Source organism: Pinus tabuliformis, chromosome J (genome assembly GCF_031772625.1).
Source record: "Pinus tabuliformis cultivar Carrire ecotype Pingquan chromosome J, CPIR1, whole genome shotgun sequence".
Taxonomy (NCBI): domain Eukaryota; kingdom Viridiplantae; phylum Streptophyta; class Pinopsida; order Pinales; family Pinaceae; genus Pinus; species Pinus tabuliformis.
The window spans coordinates 900,358,649-900,382,717 of record NC_142295.1 but is presented as its reverse complement, the minus strand read 5'-3'; the positions used below and the strand labels follow the sequence as shown (position 1 = coordinate 900,382,717).

Sequence of the window (24,069 nt, the reverse complement as noted above, 5' to 3'; positions counted from 1 at the left end):
TGACATTGTGATAAGGATTGTCTCAATATGAAAATCAACATGGGAAATCATGTTTATTTTAGTGTTTATAATATTTATCTTAGGTTCTATATACGTTGGGTTTATAATATTAGTCCGTTGGGTTTAATCTTAATCCCTTGGGGTTTTATTATTAATACCTTGGGTTTGTTATTCCCTTGGGTTTATAATATCAATCCATTGGGTTTATAATATTAATCATGGTAAACCATGGTCAATCATAGCCAACCATGTTCAACCATAGTCAAACCATATGGATATGGAAATCAACCATGGTCAACCGTGGTCCAATGTTGTGTTCTGACAAAGATTATCTCAATATGAAAATCAATCATGGTCAACCATGGTCCAACGTTGCATTGTGACAAGGATTGTCTCTATATGGAAATCAACCATGGTCAACCATGTTTATTTTACAGTTTATAACATTCGTGTTAGGGTTTATATACCTTGGGTTTATAATTTTTATCTCTTAGGTTTATTATTCCCTTGGGTTTATAATATCAATCCCTTTGATTTATTGATGTAAGCGTTCATATTCCTAGGGTTTAATATTATTCAACAATGGTCAACCATAATCAACCATGTTCAACAATGGTTAACCATGATCCAATGTGACATTGTGACAAGGATTGTCTCAATATGAAAAGCAACCATGCTAAACCATGTTTATTATAGTATTTTTAATATTTATCTTAGGGCTTTTATACCTTAGATTTATAATATTAGTCGCTCGGGTTTAATATTATTCCCTTAGATTCATAATCCCTTGGGTTTATTGTTCATTTGGGTTTATAATATCAATCACTTGGGCTTATTATTCCCCAGTCAACCATGGTTTATTATGATGTCAACCATGGTCCAACATTGAATTTTGATAAGGATTGTCTCAATATGTTCAAAATCAATTATTGTCAATCATGTTTATTTTAGTGTTTATAATATTTAACTTAGGGTTTATATATCTTGGGTTTATAATAATAGTCCCTTGGGTTTAATATTATTCCCTTGGGTTCATAATCCCTTGGGGCTTTAGTATTTATCCCTTGGGGTTTTAGTATTAATCCCTTGGGTTTATAATCCATTGGGTTTATAATATTAATCATGGTCAATCATAACCAACCATGTTTAACCATGGTCAAACAAGGCTTGATACGGAAATCAACCATGCTCAATAATGGTTTGACATTGTGTTCTAACAAAGATTGTCTCAATATGAAAATCAATCATGGTCAACCACGGTTAACCATGGTCCAACATTGTATTGTGACAAGGATTGTCTTTATATGGAAATCAACCATGGTCAACCATGTTTATTTTAGGGTTTATAATATTGACGTTAGGGTTTATATACCTTGGGTTTATAATTGTTATCCCTTAGGTTTATTATTCCCTTGGGTTTATAATATAAATCCCTTGGGTTTATTGATTTAAGGGTTCATATTCCTAGGGTTTAATATTATTCAATAATGGTTAACCATAATGAACCATGGTCAACCATTGTCCAATGTCGCATTGTGACAAGGATTTTCTCAATATGAAAATCAATCATGGTCAATCATGGGATTTTAGTATTAATCCCTTAGGTTTATTTTTCCCTTTGGTTCATAATATCAATCCCTTGGGTTTATTATTAACTTGGTTTTATAATATCAATCATGGTCAACCATAACCAACCATGTTTTATAGAATCAAACATGGTCAATCTTTGGTTTTTTGTATTAATCTCAATGGTTTGTTATTTCTTTGGGTCAAACATGTGAATCATAGTCAACCATGCTCAAATATTGCTTTGTAACAAACATTGTCTCAATATGTCAACCATGGTCCAAAATCACATTGTGACAAAAAAAATAATTTTTAGTTCCCTATATTAATTTTTGGTTTTAAAATCTGTGTACCTCATAGACACGATATATCAATGGTCAACTCTAGATTGCCATCATAAAAATGATTGGTCACCTAAGTATTTACAAATAACTTTTTCCATAACGATTCTCATCATGATCTTCCGCTATGATTCATAAACAATTTGTCTTTAGCATAAAATGAAATTTAATTTGCCTTAACGAATAGGGAAAAGAAAAACCACCTTGGCAACCATGAATTTCATTGCTGGCTTGAGAAAGAGGAAAAAAAAAAACAACAGCTGATCAACAAGGGCATGAGACTAATTCGAATAATTTATCCTAAGCAACTGGTTCGAACAGGATCTTTTTGACATGTTCTTTAATTTCTTTATTTTGTGGAAGTGTTAAACCGTCCTCTTCCACATAAAACAGTTGCATTGATCTGGCACTGTCAAAAACAATTCTCCTGCAATTGTCCGGCACGTCTTTTGTGTTCAGGAATTCACATTTCAAATCTACGAGGGCGTTTTCCATGAGACTATAAATATGTTCGAGAGATTCTTCCTCTGACAATTCAGGATGGTCCTTCATGTAACACCGTATGGTAGAAGCCACTTCTCCTCGACCTCTCTCTGCCTGCACATAATTAGCAACCGTTCAAATAAATTACAAGCGCCTAAGGACAGAGAACCTACATTGGATTAGAAGAGATTGAGTACCCTGCCTGGTAACTTTTGGTATCGTTTACCAAATGCCCTGTCAGGCACATGAGATATACAAATTTAGATCGGTAACCAACTTGGGAGAGTATGTGATCTGTAAGAACGTCTCCAGTGAAAAGAACACCAATCAGAACGACAGTTGCCAGTGATATTGACAAAGTAGCCGTCTCTATGTATTCATGGAAGGAAGGCACATATTCAGCTTCATACCATTCAGACCATTCTGCTTCTTTCGTGTATGCTTCAAGCTGGATCTCCCACTGCCATATATTATATGACCCATAAATCCATAATCAGTATTTAATTGTATCTTTGTAGAAAATAAAAAACTTCTCTAACATCAAAATTGTAAACATAGTATGTACTAAGTGCCGAATGTAGCCTAGCACGTCACGTCCCTGTCTCTTGCAGCCTTCTTCCGTTATTTCATTTACCAGATTGTACAGACCCAGGAAACATATTTTAATGTCTTCTGGCATTCGGTCTAACAGAGAGTGATCCCATCTATAACAAAGACGAAGAATAGGCATGAATACATAGTTTAGTAGCCACAATAATTGCAGAAACTTTCATCCATTTTTAGATCAAAAGAGATATAATATATTAAATCTCCACCTTTTAACTGCTTCTGTGAACAGCCTGATGTCTTCTATAGATCCATGAGCGTCATATAGGTCGTCTAAAATGATAACGCAGGCGGTACATTTGGTAAAAGCGGTTGTGCACGAAGCTAGCTCTGGTTCAAACATAGAAGAGGAGATTGAGAAAAATATTTTAGCCACGCGATCGCGTGTGAAATTGAGCTCCACAAAACCCGATGATTTCCACCACCTTTAAACATTGGGAGGTACACTAGCTTAGCTTATACTTACATGAATGAAACATTGAATTAAACAATACTAGGCTTAAATGACTGAAACATCGAATTAAACAATACTAGCACCTTCGAAGCTCGCGAAGCTCCTTTTGGTGTATAGACTGCACATTATTGAAGTCCAGTTTGGCCAGTTCCAAATATTTTCAGTTGTTAATATATGGCATCCTGCTCCCCTCAATTATACATTAAAATACAAATGGTTTAGTATTTAGCATGCTGAAACCAATATTGGGTTCAACAGTATTATATTGGAAACAAATATTATAAATTTTACAATCTTACCTATACATGGTTTTCCCAAGCCAAACATCGTTTGCCCTGTAATGTTCAATGTAGCTTCTGGCCTCCAGCCTTGGCAGAGTCCTAAGCCATGGATATTTGAGGGCATACTCTACTTGCAAATAAAATTACACAAAACATATATATAGATATATAATAAAATTATATATATATATATATATATATATGCTCATTGATGTGAGGTTTGTTGGAATATTAATTCCAACTGCCGTGCAGGACCAACGATTTACTTCACGGAAATACACTATCGGGAGGCAAAAACACTCCAGAACCATCAAAAATCAAAATCGCAGGCTTAAAGGTTCAATTCGTGACAGCCGTTGGATCTGGCCGATCAACGGTCCAGATCGCGTCGGCAGATCGCAATCGGAGGAGGCAGGCAGCGGCAGCTATGTGGGACATTGCCGATCAGCAATCGCCGATGGGCATATCGGCGAGTCGGCGTATCGGCGGGATGGAGCATCGGAGGTATCGGCGGTAGCATTGCGATGAACGATCGCCGGTACCATATCGGCGTGTCGCTATCGGCGCTTTCATATGGGTAGGGCCTTTCGCACAGTTATGTTTGCGATCCGATGAGCTGGACCCGACCGTTATATATGCTCTATCGCATAATATTTCAGTTCCGCCAGCGGCCAATTTTCACGTGTTTTACAATGTTTCCAAGCATAGGTTAAAATGCATCACATTGATGAATATCACATCGGCGGGTCGTAAATCGGCATTCCGCTATGCGATAGTGTGATATTGTGATAAGCCATGCATTAAATTCCAATAGGATATTTTCAGCCGAGTAATCAATGAAATTTACTGCGGTTGGTAAATGTAGGTAGGATATTTTTTCTATCTTATCGTTTAAAATCAGATATGATTTTAACATATAAATATGTAATGAACAACAATTTTTTGAGAGTGTGTAGAATTAAAAAAGGAGAGTTTTTTTTCTTCTGCAACGCACAGCAGCGCTGAAATTGTAATTTTCTGAGATAGTGAATTTAGTTTCTGGAACTAGAGCGTTCCTGTTGTAACCCCTCTGTAGAGGAAGACTATTTCTGTAACAGTTTTTTTTTATGATTAAGATCCTGTATTGAAAACAGAGCGTTGTTCTCTGTACAATTTCTTTTGAGTTTGAAATTATCAGAAATTTCCAACATGGTATCAGAGCTAGTCTAGGCACTGAGTGAGTCAAAAACAGAGTTTGTTTTTCACTGTAGGAGCTGTAAGAAGCTTATTGAGCAAAGAAAGTTTTTGCTTGTTTTTAATTATACAGTTAGTATCTCTTCTTTACTTATACAGGTTAAGATGCCAGATGCTGGAACTGGTTTGACAAATTCCCAATTGCCACAGTTTAATGGGAAAAATTACAGTTATTGTTCCATAACAATGAAAGCATTGTTTGCTTCTCAAGGAATATGGGAGTTGGTTGAATCTAGCTATGCTGAACCTGCAGATGCAACAGCATTGGCTGCTTTGATAGTAGCAGAAAGAGACCAGTTGAAGAGCGACAGGAAGAAGGACGCCAAAGCCCTCTTTTTCCTCTTCCAATCAGTACATGAAAGTGTTTTTCCACGGATTGCAGCAGCAACAAAATCCGAGGCATGGGATATTCTCAAAACTGCCTATCAAGGCATGGAGAAGGTGAAGACTGCAAAGTTGCAGATGTTGAGGAGAGACTTTGAAAGACTCAGCATGAAGGAATCTAATACAATAGATTCATTCTTCACTCAGGTTATTAGGTTGATAACCCAGATAAGATCTCATGGTGAGATTCTTGAAGAAAGAAGGATTGTAGAGAAGATCTTGAGATGTTTACTCTCACGGTTTGAAGCTGTTGTGGTAGCAATAGAAGAAACAAAGGATCTCTCACAGTTCACAATAGATGAACTGAGTGCTTCTCTTATGTCTCATGAACACAGACTGAGTAGAGGAACAGATTCCTCTTTTGAGCAAGCATTCAAGACTCAGATGTCTTTTGGCCAAAGAAAAGGTCGAGGCAGAGAAAATAACAGAGGTCGTGCAAGCACAAGCGGAAGGAGTTGCAATCAGAACCAAGATGAAGGTTCAAGCAAACAACAAGCTCATGGACAAAGGTATGACAAATCCCAAGTCCAATGTCATTATTGTAAGAAATATGGACACTATGCCAATGAATGTAGGAAAAAACAAAATGACATGAATAGTAGGCAAAATGTTAATTTTTCAAATGAAGAAGATAAGAATCCAAAGATTGTGCTGTTAACATGTAATATTGCACAAGACAAACAAGAAGATTTTTGGTTCTTAGACTCAGGTTGTAGTAATCACATGACTGGAAATATTGAAATGTTTGCCAATCTGGATGAAAATGTGAAATCTGAGGTAACAATAGGAACTGATAGTAAGATATCTGTCAAGGGTAAGGGAAGAGTCAGTGTCCAAGCAAGAAATGGAGAACAGATGATTGTGCCAGAGGTATACTATGTACCTGGTCTGAAATGTAATCTTTTGAGCATTGGACAACTCATTAACAAAGGTTACAATGTGTTCTTCAAAGATGATATGTGTACAATCAGAGACATACCTCCAAGTAAGAAGATCATCGCACAGGTGCAGATGACCAGCAATAGAATGTTTCCTCTCAAACTCAGGGCAGATTTGAAGGAAGGAAGAACTATTTCAGCTGTAACACAAGAAGTCTTTCAGAAACAAATGAAAGATGAGAATTGGTTGTGGCACTTGAGATTTGGACATCTCAATTTCGGAGGCTTGAATCTGTTGCACAGAAAGGGAATGGTAAAGGGATTGCCATTGATTGAGAAACCGGACAACCTTTGTGAAGGCTGCATCTTGGGCAAGCAACAAAAAGAAAGCTTTCCAGCAGGAAAGACTATAAGGGCAAAAGCACCCTTGGAAATTGTTCACTCTGATGTGTGTGGACTGATGCAAATACCATCATTTGCCGGAAATAAATATGTTTTAACTTTCATTGATGATTACACCAGAAAGACATGGGTGTATATGCTGAAACAAAAGAGTGAAGTGTTTGAGAAATTCCACCACTTCAAAACTCTTGTTGAAAAGCAGTGTGGGAATTATATCAAAGTGCTCAGAACAGATAGGGGAGGAGAGTACATCTCTAAAGACTTTATGCGTTTTTGCAGAGAGAATGGCATACAAAAGCAGTTCACCGCGAGGTATACACCTCAACAAAACGGTGTTGCCGAAAGAAAGAATAGGACCATTCTTGACATGGTCAGAAGTATGCTGAAGGCAAAACACTTGCCGCATGAGTATTGGTCAGAAGGTGTTACTTGCGGAGTTTATATCTTGAATAGATGCCCAACTAAAGCTGTCATGAACAAAATACCAGAAGAAGCATGGAGTGGTCAAAAGCAAATTGTCACTCACATGAGAGTATTCGGTTGTGTAGCATATGCACATGTACTGGATCAGCTAAGGAAGAAGCTTGACAATAAGGGGGAGAAGTGTGTCTTTACTGGCTATTGTGAGGAGTCAAAAGCATATAAAGTCTATAATCCATCCACCAAGAAATTGATAGTAAGCAGAGATGTGCAGTTCATTGAAGATGAAGCTTGGGATGGAAGCTTAGAGAAGATAGTGAATGTGAAGATAATAGTGTCTAACGAAGAAGAAGAGGAAGGGGCAGCAGCAAATAATCCTTCCTTGGTGGCTCCTCCTCCACCGCAACAAGTACAACAAAGCAGACCACAAGCTGGAATTCGAACAGCCTTGAGAAGTCAAGGTAGTGCTTCTCCAAGCACATCACAGGGATCAGAAATACCCTCAAGTTCGGATGGAACTCCAAGCACACCAAGAAGACCAAGATTCAGAAATCTGAATGAGATTTATGAACAAGGAGAGGTAAGTAACAATATCGGTCTGAATTCATTATTCGCTTTATATTGTCATGTTGATGACCCAGTTCATTTTGAAGATGTTGTAAATGAAGATAAATGGATTGAAGCAATGAATGAAGAAATTGGTGCAATTGAGAAGAGTAAAACATGGGAGTTAGTGGACCTCCCTGTAGGAAAGGATGCCATTGGAGTTAAGTGGGTCTATAAGACCAAAAGCAATGCTGAAGGCAATATTGACAGGCACAAAGCAAGACTTGTTGTGAAAGGCTACAAGCAGCAACAAGGCAAAGATTATGATGAAACCTTTGCACCAGTAGCAAGGATGGAAACAGTCAGAACAGTGTTGTCTATTGCGGCACAACACAAATGGAAGATTTATCATATGGATGTTAAATCTGCATTCCTGAATGGAGTGTTAATAGAAGAGGTTTATGTTGAACAACCTCCGGGCTATGAAGTTGAAGGCCAAGAGCATAAAGTCTGCAAACTGAAGAAGGCTCTTTATGGGCTGAAGCAAGCTCCAAGAGCATGGTACAGCAAAATAGATGCTTATCTAATTGAGAATGGGTTTGACAAGTGTGATGGTGAACCCACACTCTACATAAAGGAGAATGACGGTAAGATTCTTATTGTTGTTTTATATGTAGATGATTTGATTTTTACCAGCAATGGTGCTTCTCTGATTGCTAATTTTAAAGCAGTCATGAAAAGTGAATTTGAAATGACTGACTTGGGCTTCTTAAGATATTTTCTTGGAATTGAAGTAGACCAAAGTGAAAATGGCGTTTTCATTTCTCAAGTTAAATATGTAGAAGCAGTGTTAAAGAGATTTAACATGCAGAACAGCAAGGCAGCTGTGACTCCAACTGTAGTGGGGTTGAAATTGACCAAAGAAGACAGCAGCAAGGATTTTGATCCAAAATTATACAAAAGCATAGTTGGCAGTCTAATGTACTTAACTGCAACTAGGCCGGACATTATGCATGCTGTGAGTTTAATCTCCAGATTTATGGAAAGACCGAAAGAGACTCATTGGCAAGCAGCCAAGAGGATTCTAAGGTATGTAAATGGAACGAAGGGGTTTGGTATTTTATACTCCTCTTCTGAAAGTTTCATGTTGACAGGTTACACCGACAGTGATTGGGCTGGAAGTGTTGATGATAGGAAAAGCACATCTGGATATGTGTTTCATATGGGATCGGGAGTCATCTCATGGGCTTCCAAGAAGCAACCAGTTGTGTCTTTGTCAACAGCTGAGGCAGAGTATGTGGCAGCAACAGCAGCAGCATGCTAAGCAGTGTGGCTAAGAAGAGTTCTCAGAGATTTGTGTCATGAACAAGAAAAGGGCACAACCATTTACTGTGACAATAGCTCGGCAATAGCATTGTCTAAAAATTCTGTTTTTCATAAAAGGACAAAGCACATAGACACCAAATTTCACTTCATACGTGAATTGGTTAACAATGGTGAGATTGTTTTGCAGCACTGCAGAACAGAGGATCAGTTAGCTGACATCTTGACAAAACCATTGGCAAAGAAAAGTTTTGATCATTTCAGGAAATGTCTGGGTATGACTGAACGCCCAACAGTTGAAATTAAAGGGGAGTGTTGGAATATTAATTCCAACTTCCATGTAGGACCAGCAATTTACTTCACGAAAATACACTATCGGGAGGCAAAAACACTCTAGAACCATCAAAAATTAAAATCGCAGGCTTAAAGGTTCAATTCGCGACAGCCATTGGCTCTGGCCGATCAACGGTCGAGATCGCGTCGGCAGATCGCAATCGGAGGAGGCGAGCAACGGTAGCTATGTGGGACATTGCCGATCAGCAATCGCTGATGGGCATATCGGCGAGTCGGCGGGATGGAGCATCGGAGGTATCGGCGGTAGCATTGCGATGAGCGATTGCCGGCACCACATCGACGTGTCGCTATCGGCGCTTTCATATGGGCAGGGCCTTTCGCACAGTTATGTTTGCGATCCGATGAGCCGGACCCGACCGTTATATATGCTCTATCGCATAATATTTCAGTTCCGCCAGCAGCCAATTTTCACGTGTTTTGCAATGTTTCCAAGCATAGGTTAAAATGCATCGCATCAATGGATATCACATCGGCGGGTCATAAATCGGCATTCCGCTATGCGATAGTGCGATATTGTGATAAGCCATGCATTAAATTCCGATAGGATATTTTCAGCCGCGTAATCAATGAAATTTACTGCGATTGGTAAATGTAGGTAGGATATTTTTTCTATCTTATCGTTTAAAATTAGATATGATTTTAACATATAAATATGTAATGAACAACAGTTTTTTGAGAGTGTAGAATTAGAAAAGGAGAGTTTTTCTTCTGCAACACACAGCAGTGCTGAAATTGTAATTTTCTGAGATAGTGAATTTAGTTTCTGGAACTGGAGCGTTCCTGTTGTAACCCCTCTGTAGAGGAAGACTATTTCTGTAACAGTTTTTTTTATGATTAAGATCCTGTATTGAAAACAGAGCGTTGTTCTCTGTACAATTTCTTTTGTGTTTAAAATTATCAGAAATTTCCAACAGGGCTGACTGAGATGTTAAAAGAACCAGCAAATATTATATACCTCTCCCTGAGTATTCTCAACCACATTTTCCAAAGTGCTCCAAAGATATCTTTTGGTGGACACTTTTGCTTCTTCCATGACCGTTTCTCCCGGAAATGCAACATGGGAGCAACGATTGACGTTTAACATGTCTTTTACTCCTCTCTCTGTTTGACCCGGGAAGCGAAAGAACTCACCATTCTCTTCTCTAAAAGTTTTTAAAACATCTGCCAAGCATGGTGGTTGCAAATGATTCAACAGAATGAAAGAACTCAAATCCTTGGCTGTTGGCACAGTTTACAGCTAAATCTTGGCTCTTCGTGTCAACATTTTCATTTACCTGAGGATACATTGTATCCATGCAGTGTCAAGATTCGAAGTCCCATGGCCGTAACATAAATATCAGCAACAGGATTTTCCCTAGCCCATCCAATGCCTCCTTCGTTCCAATGGCTGCGCATCAATTTCAAATATTACTACCATAAGCTTCTAAGCTCACTTAAATAGAGGCACTAATGATCTAATCAAGAAGTGAATCGTATAGAACGATTAAAGACAAGGTACCTGTAAACATAATCTAATGCGTACTTGATTTCCTTTTGAAATGGCGATCGATCCCTAACCGTTCAACAGTATCAACGGCCCACAGACGTTCAAATAGATCAAGCGAACAGTGACAGGGCACTACAATAACAAATTATCCATTGTTAACCTTCACTTTAATTTAATCTTTAAACAAAATAAAAAACAAATTTAGTGAAATCAAAGTGTTGGGTTGATACGATGGTTTCCGAATTTCATTAAAACGAAGTTCAAGAATTCCAAGCACTTGGTGTTCCCTGTACACATGAATACAGCGGCTGTAGATGCCGGTGAGCTGAGGAATGATCCATCTTTGGATTGAAGTTTCATGATTTTGTGCCACTCTACAATTTCTTGCAGGCCTTCCAAATAATACAAGAATATTGTTGGAACCGTATAGAGAACATCAGTAGGAATCCTGATCCAAACACCACCACGACGGTAAGGGCAATTGACAATGACATTGCCAGTTCTCAAAGGATAGAAGAGCAGAGTTTAACGAACATTTTGAGTTTAGCCTCACGCTTCTCAATGATTTGTTTGATGAATGGCCATTCATAAGGCAAATCCAAGCGTAAGCTTTTCGCTTCATTTAGCAGTGCAGAAAAGACAATTTCAAATCCACTTGGCCGGTGATTGTCCGCTTCATCCTCCATCATTCCAACATGTTTCTTCAAGAATTCAGTACCTGCCCCATATATATATATATATATATATATATATACTATTTAGAGCTATAAATATGGATGGTAATCTATCATGTTTTTTCAATATATAAATGATATTTTAAGTTACGGAAACAGCTATATTTTTTCACACAAACCAGATTATACCTACCATTGTTTTATAATTTATTATTAAATAAAAATAAAGTTCGCAAACCTTCCGCACTTGTGTGTCGCCAGTGTGCCATACACGCAAGAGTAACGAATACTCTGTCATATCTTAGGAAATGGTCCTCTACGCCCCAAGAACCATCTTGCAGCTGATTTTGAAGAATCCATGGGAGTGTTTCAGGAAAGTGAGGGTGGTCAGAGCCACTAAGTGCTGGAATCTTTGCTACCCAAGCAGTGTCATACGCAGAGGGATTCGTTTCCCCATTTTTCAACAACCGTCAAATGCAACTCCAGGGAATCAAATCTGGGTCCAAGTTCGATACCATGTAGAGGTTTGCCGTTACACCAAAAATAAACCAGTAAGTAAGATCCCCAGAGTGGAAATTATAGATTCCATAGAGATGTGGTGATTCTACCAACAGACTTCTGTGACCAAAACCAAAGTTTCGTACCCGCGTTGAAAATAGATCTCCTCTCCACATCACTACACTCCAAAGATTTGAGATGCCGAAGTTTGTCTATTGTCCACAAATTTTCCTTGGCATATGATGGGTGCAGATAATTCAATATGAAAGTTCCTGCATTCAATTTGAAAGCTACGGGAACCTACCATGAATAGACTATGGAAGAAACGAGAATTGCTGAACAATTTTCAAATTAGTGGTGCGCTGTTCAGACTACAGACGCGATGATAGGAACCCTCTAAATTTTTACACACTGGTAAATTTTTCTTTCAATTCAAAATATAAGTTAGATGGATAGATCTAATAGTACTAATCGATGAAGTTGCTGAATAATTTAATGAGGCAAGGGTTTTTTCGATGTTTTGTTGAAAATTTCATTTTCAAAACGTATTGGACAGCCAGGTTTTAATGTACAACGTAAAAATGGAATGGACTTTCAATTCAAATTAATAAGTTAGATAGATCAATTTATTCGTACAATTAGGTAAAAAATTCCTTTCAATTCAAAATATTGGTGAGAGCATTAATCTCTGACTCTCATTCTTGTCGGCTAGATGCAGTTAATTGACTTTCAATTCAAAATATTGTTGAGAGGATTAATACCCACTCTCATTTTTGTCTATGGGGTGTCATACTCACTTTCAGGTCAATTTACTTAGTTGAGTTATATTTTTCACAACATTATTCTCTCACTCTTATTTTTGTCTATTGGGTGTCATACTTAGGTCAATTTACTTAGTTGAGTTATATTTTTCACAACATTATTCTCTCACTCTTATTTTTGTCTATTGGGTGTCATACTTAGTTTAACTTAGTTGAGTTGTAGTTGAGTCTTATCTCATTGATTTATTGCTATTGTTTCCTTCTCTCTTATGTAATTTATTTAGATGTTACTCAATGATGAAAAGAGTTTTATTTAGATGTTACTCAATCATGAAAAGAGTTAGAGCCACTTCACTTCATTTCTAGTTTCATGTTTTCAACCTTTGCAATCTTTATCATGGTATGAGAGCGCCAAGTTGCATAAAACTCCTTGAGAACATTTGAAAAAATAGAGAACAAGGAGAACTAAGAAGCAGGCCAAAGGCAAGGTGAGATGGAACCATCACTATGCGAGAAGTCATGCGTTTTTGGCTTAAAAAATTGTGAGGAGCCATAGGGGACACCAATTGTTGTGTGCCTTCTCCTCCAAGTCATCAAAGTGCATGTATTCATTCACATGGACTGTACAATAAGTGTCATACATGGAAGGTGAGGTGTCACCAACCTTTTGGCATTGCTCACGATCATTTTCGAGGTTGTTTAGGGTTTGTTCTTGCTCAAACATAGGAGGCGGTATTATGCCCTCGCTTATGTTGCTCACGCCTCATGTGTGGGCATTATTCTCCCTCGAATCCCATGATAGAAGCCTTCATTTCCTTGCCTCTTACGGTCGGCATTTTCTTCATGTGAGGTTGTTTCGATGAGATTGTGGGGGCTTTGCCATTTACAGGGTTGTTAACATTTATCCCTTAGCGGATTGTTGTAAGTTCCCTGTGGTGCACCAAATCATGGTAAATTTGTCCCTAACTTATTGCAAATTTCATTAGGTCGAATGGTCGATATGGAGGTTTCATGCTTGAGTCCTATTTCATGAATGTAACCCTTCAAATTCTGCAATTGTTTTTACATGGATTTCTCTTGGGTTTTCTTAGAGTGTAACACCACTGTCTTTTTTTTAGTTATAGGAGTTTGTTGTAAGTAAGATTTGTTCGAGTCTTCATCACTGTTGCAACGGTGTGTAGGCATGGCTCACAATTTTAGTGTTTTTTAACACATTCTTTCTTGCTAGAAACTGTAGTCTCGTTGTTATGGCTCTATTTTTTTTGAATTTGTGGAGGTAAATTGATGTTGTGGCTCTAATTTTAGGGTTTATGGCTCTAATTTTAGTTTCGGTTTTGTGGAGGGTAAATTATTGTTATGGATTTGTTATGGCCATTATGGCTCTGATTTTAGGGTTATAGCTCTCATTTTAGGGTTATCTGTGATGGGTTATGGCTCTAATTTTAAGGTTGAACAAAAAATTTATTAAATATTGCTTAATTTGACTTGAGAGTAATGTGTTCAAGCACAAAAACGGCTAACCTTGCCTAATTTATATGGCTATCCTCGCCTAAGTTTTAAAATTCGACTGAATTGTGTGAATTTCAAATCTTTAGGGTTAGGGTTTTATATGGGGTGGGGGTTTGTGAAACACTAATTGGGAACGTCTTTGTTTGATTCTTATTTTATTCTACAACCTCACAATTTTTGTGTTTTTCAACACTTTCTATCCTACTACCACACTAGTAATTCACATCACATATTTTACAAGGAGATTTAAACCTTTGCAATACAGTAAAATAATCACATGTTATAAGAAATTTGGCATTGCTTACAGAATTTTAAAATTTAAATACATGTGATATGAACTCCATTTCGCATTATTAAAGAACTTTTCATATTAGCAATACAATAGACCATCTCCCATGGTTTAAAAACTTTAATACTTGCAATATAATTGGTCATGTCCTCCATCCAAACTTGTTTACATTACAAAGAGCCCGAATGATGATATTATACTTTTGACCTTTGTCCAAACTTTACATCGCAAAGAGCTTGGGTGATGGTATTACAATTCATTTGCACTCACACCATGGGTATCTTATTTAGAGGTTGTTGTTTGGTCATTTATGGGTATAAACTATAATAATTTTTGTTTTATTCATTATATTTTTGAAGTATTCATATTTATAAAATATTTCAAAATCTACAATAGAAATAGGAATTTCAAATAGGGAGTCATAACATTAAAGACAAGATCAAAACCTTGCCATTCCAATACTTATATGCATCTTAAACTCTACGCTAGCATCTTTACAAAGGTCTTCAATAAGGGTATTGTGTGTGATAGTATCCACAGGTTTTCCCATATACAATGGTGTTCTTATGAACCATAAGTTACCATCATGACAAAGTTGTTGACTTTAAATAATTGTAATGTAGACGCAACTGCTTTAGTTTATGGCATATGCCATTCCAAAACTTATATACATCTTGAATTGTACTCTACCATCTTTACAAAGCCCATCAAGAAGGGTATTGTGTGTGACATTATCATGTCCATGGCTTTTACCATATTCCATGGTGTTCTTATGCACCATATGTTATTACCATCACGATGAAGCTGTTAACTTTAGAGAGGTGTAACGTAGATACAATTGCTTCACTTTATGGCATAGACCATTGAAACAAAAGGGTAGGATGAGACATCTATCATAGAAATACAAATTGATTCCAAAAACAACCTGCACAATTATATAGCAGTACAACACCCATGTTGAGTATCAAGGAAGTCAAGATGTTTTTTGGAAATGCATTTTATTTAAATTTAAAATCATCATCTGCATTGTCAAATCTTTTTTATTTAGAGTTATGCCAAGTATAAGAAGCTAGACAGAACAGACCTAAACAAAGAATACTTGACTAGGTTGGTCTTGCAATGGTGAATTGCAAACATTGCAATGAACATGTTTGTTACATTTCCAAACGTGGAAGTTTATGAATGGAACCACACCATCTTCAAATAAAATTAATATATTAGTGTCAATAAATTATGTGATAAGAGTAGCTTATTCTTTATAAAGTTTATCTGTGATGAGTGTAGCTTCAAGTTATATTTTTCATGCAATCTATGATGAAATTGCAGGGCTTTTTTTTAATTACAATCTATTGTCAGTGCTGGAAATTTGTCAACTAAGGGGGTCTCCCTGATGTGAAGTCCCAATTAGACCTCACACTATATGGAGTAGGAGCCCCATCCGGAGTATCGACCTAACTACCATGTATGTTGTAGATTTTCCTTGGCTAGAAAGTTCAACACAAGAAAGTAATACACAGGTATATTAGCAAGTGAGTATGCCTTGTGAAATGTTCAACTACAGAAAGTATCAAGGTCCTTCTACCGAAAGGGGAGAGAAAAGTGGGACCTTTAAAGGCAATTAATAATACAAATATAGAAAAGGCACACAAGCACATACATAAGAATGGAGCATTGATCAACCAGAAAAATATTTCACAAGGAAGCAATGATTACTAAAGCAAATACAACACACTTTTAACAAGATAAGTACCAAAGCCACCGAAATAGCTCAATTTCCTTAGTACATATGAGAAACAACATCCATCTCAAACACTCAAAGAACAATCTTATAATATTTATGACATATGCATGAAAGTGTGTCATCCCAATGAGATTTTGAATTAAGTAAAAGTTCTGGGATACATTAAAACAATGAACACCACTAGCCCCAATAGTGGAGCATTATAGAGGTCACTTTCTCCTCCAAAATAACTATCTTCCTCTTTAATTCTTGGTAGGAGGAGCCAAGGTGAAAATCCCTTTGCATGTACAATGTGGGTGTATATAAAACAAATGGGGTGATCATTCACCTCCCATGTAACTCTTGGACTACCCTCATCACTGTTTGACTTCTCTATGACCTTTCAACTCCCACATGACTTTTCACATTACATAGATGACTTTTGGACTTCCATTTTACATTACATTTTCCAATATAGAATTTACATAATCCACAAATGATGTGGAACATCATGATTCATGACATGACATGACATTGATCATAGGGAAAAGTCAAGACAGGATCAAAACCTTGCCTTTCCAATACTTATATGCATCTTAAAATCTACGCTACCATCTTCACAAAGGCCATCAATAAGGGTATTGTGTGTGATAGTATCCTCAAGTTTTCCCATATTCAATGGTGTTGTTATGAACCATAAGTTACCATCATGACAAAGTTGTTAACTTTAGATAGTTGTAATGTAGATGCAACTCCTTTAGTTTATGGCATATGCCATTCCAAAACCTATATACATCTTGAATTGTACTCTACCATATTTACAAAGCCCATCAAGAAGGGTATTGTGTGTGACATTATCATGTCCATGGCTTTTACCATATTCCAGGGTATTTTTATGCACCATATGTTACTACCATCATGACGAAGTTGTTAACTTTAGAGAGGTGTAACATAGATACAATTGCTTCACTTATGGCATAAACCATTGAAACATAAGGGTAGGATGAGACAACTATCATAAAAATACAAATTGATTCCAGAAACAACCTGCACAATTATATAGCAATACACCACCCATCGTGAGTATCAAGGAAGTCGAGATGATTTTTGGAAATGCATTTTATTAAAATTAAAAAACATCAGTTGCATTTTCAAACCTTTTTTATTTAGATTTATGCCGATTATAAGAAGCTAGACAGAACAAACCCAAGCAAAGAATACTTGACTACGTTGGTCTTGCAATGGTGAATTGCAAACATTGTAATGAACATGTTTGTTACATTTCGAAACATGGAAGTTTATGAATGGAACCACACCATATTCGAACAAAATTAATATATTAGTGTCAATAAATTATGTGAAGAGAGTAGATTATTATTTATAAAGTTTATCTGTGATGAGAGTAGCTTCAAGTTATATTTTTCATGTGATCTATGATGAAACTTAAGGGCTTTTTTTTTAATTACAATCTGTTGTCAGTGCTAGAAATCCGTCAACTAAGGGAGTCTCCCTGATGTGAAGTCCCAGTTAGTCCTCACACTATATGGAGTAGGAGCCTCATCCGGAGTATCAGCCTGACTACCATGTATGTTGTAGATTTTCCTTGGCTAGAAAGTTTAGCACAAGAAAGTAATACACAGGTATCTTAGCAAGTGAGTATGCCTTGTGAAATGTTCAACTGCGGAAAGTATCAAGGTCCTTCTACCGAAAGGGGAGAGAAAAGTGGGACCTTTAAAGACAAGTAATAATACAAATATAGAAAAGGCACACAATCACATACATAAGAATGAATCGTTGATCAACCAGAAAAATATTTCGCAAGGAAGCAATGATTATTAAAGCAAATACAACACACTTTTAACAAGATAAGTACCAAAGGCACCGAAATAGTTCAATTTCCTTAGTACATATGAGAAACAACATCCATCTCAAACACTCAAACAACAATCTTACAATATTCATGACATATGCATGAAAGTGTGTCATCTCAACGAGCTTCTGAATTAAGTAAAAGTTCTGAGATACATTGAAACAACGAACACCACTAGCCCCAATAGTGGAGCATTATAGAAGTCACTTTCTCCTCCAAAATAACTATCTTCCTCTTTAATGCTTGGTAGGAGGAGCTAAGGTGAAAATCCCTTTGCATGTACAATGTGGGTGTATATATAACAAATGGGGTGATCATTCACCTCCCATGTAACTCTTAGACTACCCTCATCACTGTTTGACTTCTCTATGACCTTTCAACTCCCACATGACTTTTCACATTACATAGATGACTTTTGGACTTCCATTTTACATTACATTTTCCAATATAGAATATACATAATCCACAAATGATGTGGAACATGATGATCTGTGACATGGCATGACACTGATGACATGGAAAAGTCAAACAACTCTTTACTACTACTTTGTCTTCAATAAGCGATGTGTTGATGGTGTTGGACCTGCCAACATGTCAGGGGATCTCCCTGGTAAGAAGTCCCAACTAGACCTTAGACCATTTGGTGTAGGAGTCCCAACAGTGGGTCGTACGGTATCGCCTTGACCGCGATGGTGCGCAGAGGCAAGTAAGATGCCCCTATTGGTAGCAAGGGTGTGACATATGCAATAAGTCAAGGAAGGTGCATGAGTAGTTCTAACACATGGGGGGTGAGGTGAGTGTGACCCTTGGAAACCTTTGAAAGCGCAAAATTAAGAAGGGAACACACGAGCAAAGATGCATCACAAACTGGAAAGCAAGACATGAGCTAGTAATCCAAAGTGATGGTTAAACCAACAACACATTTTAGTGAGATTCATACATACTTATATAGGAAAGCCATACATGCATGTGTAAGCAAAAATATACATATATCATTAGTGTATACAAGTTAGTTGAAATACAATAACAAAATATGCATGAAATGCGTTGGCTCTATTATATTAAGAAGTGAAAGTTCTAGTCATACAATACAACCATGACCAACCACTAGTTTTGACAGGGAAACGTTACAGTCACTACCGCCTGCTCCTCCAAAGAGATATACTATCTCTGCATAATGGAGAAGCTATGGCTCATTACAATATTGTCCAAGCTTTCTCTAAGATACTCCTATTGGAAGCTTGCCTGCCAAAAGACTATAGAATGAGTTATGAGGGACTATATATAACAAAGGGTTTGGTGGCCCTTGACATTTCCCCTTGTGACTGTTCACCTACCCTCATGACTCTTCAACTACTCTATGACTGTTACATTCAACTATCAACACTTGAACTTCCACTTGACAAGATGTTACATACAATCTGCACATGTACCCATGTGAGACAAAATAGGTTTGAGCAGCCCATGCAAGACATCACTAACACTCGAACCATTGTGGTAAGACAAACTCTTTGACATCCTTGTGATAATTGACGGTGGCGAAATGATGCTAAGCTTAGTAGTCTATGATGATTTCCACACGCTCAATGGTGACATCTTGTTGAAAGACAACTCTTGTCTCCATTACATCCGGGTACTCTGATATGGCCCCTTTGTCCAATGCATTTGATAACATGCACATCATTGCCTTCAGTGTGGCTAGACCAGCAACATAGTGATGCATAGTGTCTGTGCTCATCTCCAAGTGTGTGTTGCTGACCATGCGCATCAACTTGTCGAAGTACATGTTTAGCTCCAGTCACACTTGATTCTTGTCTTCGCCTCGGTGAGTGTGCCAAATGGGTGGGATTGCATGCATGTGCATAGTGACATGCATGCAGTTGAATTCCATTGCATGTGATCAACATCACCACTCACCATGTCTGCTTCATGTAGCTACTAGGATGTATATATAACTTGTACGAGTGCAGTTTCATCCATTTGTGCATGTTGGGCCCCCTGTTGTACATGTTCCTGTTGTAACTTATTCTCTCATCTGTATAGCTCATGTTCTTCCTTGAGTTTTTACTTCAGCACATGAAACTCCTTCTCTGTTTCTCTCTCTGCCTTCACATGATCTATGTATCACAACATCACCACATAGCCTCAATCTCCAAACTTCTTTCGTCATCAGTGGATCTGCCTTGAATTTGCAACTTTGTTCCACCTCTATGTTGTCAACAACCTTCCTCTTGCATTCATCGCACATAGGTGTGTTGCCTTCTGCTATTTCTAATGGTGCTACTCGCTATGATGTCGTTACCATTCATCTTCATATCCTTGTCTATGAACAACTTGATGTCTTCGTGGATAGGCAAGTCCATAGAAACTTGATCGACTACACCACCAGTTGCACTCTTAGTGGTGTCTTTGACTCTATTCTCCTGGAAGCCATTGTACCTTTGTTGCTGGGAGGTGAAGGACACCTATGATACCTAGAGGCATAACAACACTTGTGGAAAGCAATCTGTTAGTTGAAAACAAAAACAAACTGGAGGACTGACATGCAACATACCTGTTTGATTGATTGTGAAGGTTACGCAATTTCCGCCGGGAGGTCGGGAGACTGACTGCAAAAAATATGTAAGGCACAATGTGAGCTCTCAGGAGGCTAACTAACTGTTGGAACTGTGCAATACATAGTCTAGCCTGACCTGCTTAGGACCGAAACTGCACAATGCTCAATTTCAATCAGCAGTGACATGCAACCAAAAAACTGCATTGCACAGTTTTTTAGGCCAGCAGGACACTACCTCCAAGACTTACACAATGCAAGCTTGGAGGTCAGTGCTGGTCTAGACTTGCACAATTTCTGGAGGGAAGGCAGATCCTTTGCTTCTAGAGATGCGCAGTGCTAGTCGGGCAAGGCACAGTCTGATCCAAGGCAGCCCAGACCAACCAATAGGCGACTGAAAACATGAGAAGTCTAAATGCATGATGAGATGAGTGCAAAGAAGGGTGAATGATTATGCATGCAAACAATAAGTGCAGGATTTAAAAAATGGGAGGCATGCATCTGTGTGAAGTGGGTCGTCGCAACGATGGTCGTCGGTGAAAAAACAATGTCATGCATGCAACAACAGTGAGATGCAAACGAAAATTGAAACGATGCTTGTACAAGCTAACATGCATGCAAATGACAGCAAGAATTCACAAAAATCAAGAAAACAACACTCACACAAGCCTAAACACAAAAAGTGAGAAAACGCAGCACAAGATATGTGAAGCAGGCTTAACCCGAGACAGCTGAGTTGAATGTGTCAACGAATCCTAGATGCGATGTGGGATGTCAGAGCTGCAAGGTTGATGCAAGGAATGAGCTCTGCAATGTTCGGAAAATGATTTTTGATAAAATCGAGGTTATGATGTGCATGCCACAAATCTAGGAAAAGCCACACTTTGCGAGAGGTTTCTAAAGTGATCCATGCATGTAACCTCCAGCTGCTAAAAATAGATCCCTAAATCTAGGGATACCTTTGCATGCTACCTTGGGAAAATAAATCCATGCATGAAAATCAATTTTTCTTGGTCCTGGAGGGAACCTATAAACCTAAAGGAACATGCATCCGTCTGTGATCCTGGGAGAGGGATTTGAGTAGTTTCTAGGCTGATCAAAGATGGTTGTCCCAGAGGGATTGTGCAATTTCTGGGAGGAACAGGTGAATGTCTCCCAGGATTACGTAATTTATGGGCTGAGTAGCTACCTTGGGTCAGACTGTGAAATTTTCTCAAGGAAGTTTGTCTGACTGCATTGCACAATTTCTAGACGCAGCAGGCTACTTAGTTGATTTGCACATTTTTTACTAGCTGTTGGGCTAGCTATCCCAGATGGATTGTGCTATTTATTAGAGCAGTGGGTGACTGCTGCCCAAAATTGTGCAATCTGTGGGCTGAGTAGCTGCCCTCAGATGAATTGCACAATTTTTTAGAGGAAGACTGTTAAGAAGAATCATGAACTTTTGGATCCCAGCTGGGTTTGTGCAATTTTTGGAGGGAAGGCTCATTCCCCTCCAGAATTGTGTAATTCCCAGAGGGAGATGCTCAACTGGAAATTGACACTAAGTCCGGAAATCAGCCTGTGAAGGAGGTGGAACAAAATTCCATGCATAGGCGGACAAGACTATGAAATAGCTGAAGCTGATGTGCTTGATAGTGCAAAACATGCTGCTGAGGATGGTTGGTAAGAAGGCTCCAAAATGAAGCTAAGACAAAATGTTGGAGGGTGGTTTTAATTGCTACAACACTTAGTGAACCACTAGTAGAACTCCAAATCTCTAAATGGGCCTTGTTCATGAAAAGCAAGTATAACACCTTCAGAAGTATGTTCAATTCTCTATTCATCTTGGTTTCCACACTTGCTTGATTGTAAGATGTAGCATCTGACAGGCTCTTGGTCAGTCAACACACATTCCAAGCCAAGCCAACACAATTGTTTTAATTGGGGATGAGGGGTATATTGGTGCACAAGTCATATGATCGTTAGAGTTTTAGTTTCATCTCTGGTGTTTCTCTGCTGCCAGCAAGCCTGGACAATACCCCGACGAAGTCATGCAGGAACACAAGCATCGCACCCTTGCTAGCGAGCCTAGTTAGTACCCTGGCAGAGTTACTTGCATCACCTCTCTGCGCAAGAACCCTTTCTCTTCTTTTGCCTTGTTCATTTTCATTTTTCATAATTGTGCATAACACTTATTCATTTCAGAAGCAGAAGAGGGATCCTGACTTATTGAGAGCAGAAGAGGTTTTTCATTCAGAGAAGTAGTTTGTATATACCTCTGACGTGCTTGTTAAGGTTTTTCCGCTCATCTTACTCTACTTAACTGAGATGACAAGGATTGACCCAAAAACAACTGACTAGATTAGGTGATTCTAGTTCGTGCGCAAGCATTGTGTTTTCACCAAGCTTCACTTTGAAGAGTACATATTTTCCATTTATGTATCATGGACTGAAGACAAAAAGTTCTTCTTCAAAAATTTCTTACATAAGAGGTAGGACAATGGATAACCAAGTATTGATAGTTGTACAAGTCCTCTTGTACTTCACCCACCTTGTTTCAAGAGTCAAACATGCTACATGTGAAACTAACATACGAACATAAACACGCAAACAAACCAAAAAGAAAAGCAAGAAGAAGAAGAAACAAATGTGTATGCAAAAAGAGTAAGCAAACAAGCAAGCAAGCAAGCAAACACACAAAGAAAGAAGCAAACATGCATGCAAGCAAACAACTCAAAAGAAAACACTACTCCTACTTCTAAGCTAATAGTGCATGGGTCGTCTCACATGAAGTGATACTTACAATGCAGCCATCGGCGCATTGGTCAACCAAAGTTGGTGAAGGCATGGTTTACAAACATCGCAGTTGTGCAAATCATAAATCATGAAAGATATAATGATGAAGAGAGACACAGTCTGAGCTTACAAGCGTCCACAAAACAAAAATGACTCAAAGCACATGATATGCACCCAGTGGAATTGCCACGGTGTTGTGCTACATTGCATGCAGATGTTCAGTGTATGCATTCTCTTAACTATGACATGTAAGCAAATGTGGGATGGGTAGACCACTTACGTTGTGCAAGTGTGCTTGCTGTGTAATATTTCTCCAATGCATGGGTGATGGGATCGTGTAGTTTAAGTGGAGGTAGTGAAATCTGAGTGTTAGATTGATCTTCAATGCATACATATGAGTGATGATGAGCCTTGCATGTTTGATCAACTTCCTGATTAGAAGTGGAACCAACCTCAAGACAACGAGGGCCTGACATAACCATTAGCTCGGGTTGAAGTGCCTTGACATCATGAGGGGTTTCAACTTCATCGACATATAGATCATTGTAGACCAGTGGCTTAGATGGATTAACAACGAGTGAATCAACATCATGATCGTATTAAGAAGTAGAGAGATCAAAACAACCAATATTAGAAAATCCAAGATGTTTGTTGGCATC

The 24,069-nt window shown here is 38.1% G+C and overlaps 1 pseudogene; it reads right to left on the bottom strand.

Annotated features, from left to right (window-relative positions):
• Positions 1-2,207: 2,207 nt before the first annotated feature.
• The window catches only part of LOC149229605 (monofunctional isopimaradiene synthase, chloroplastic-like), a 130,752-nt pseudogene continuing 108,890 nt past the window's right edge, over positions 2,208-24,069 (bottom strand).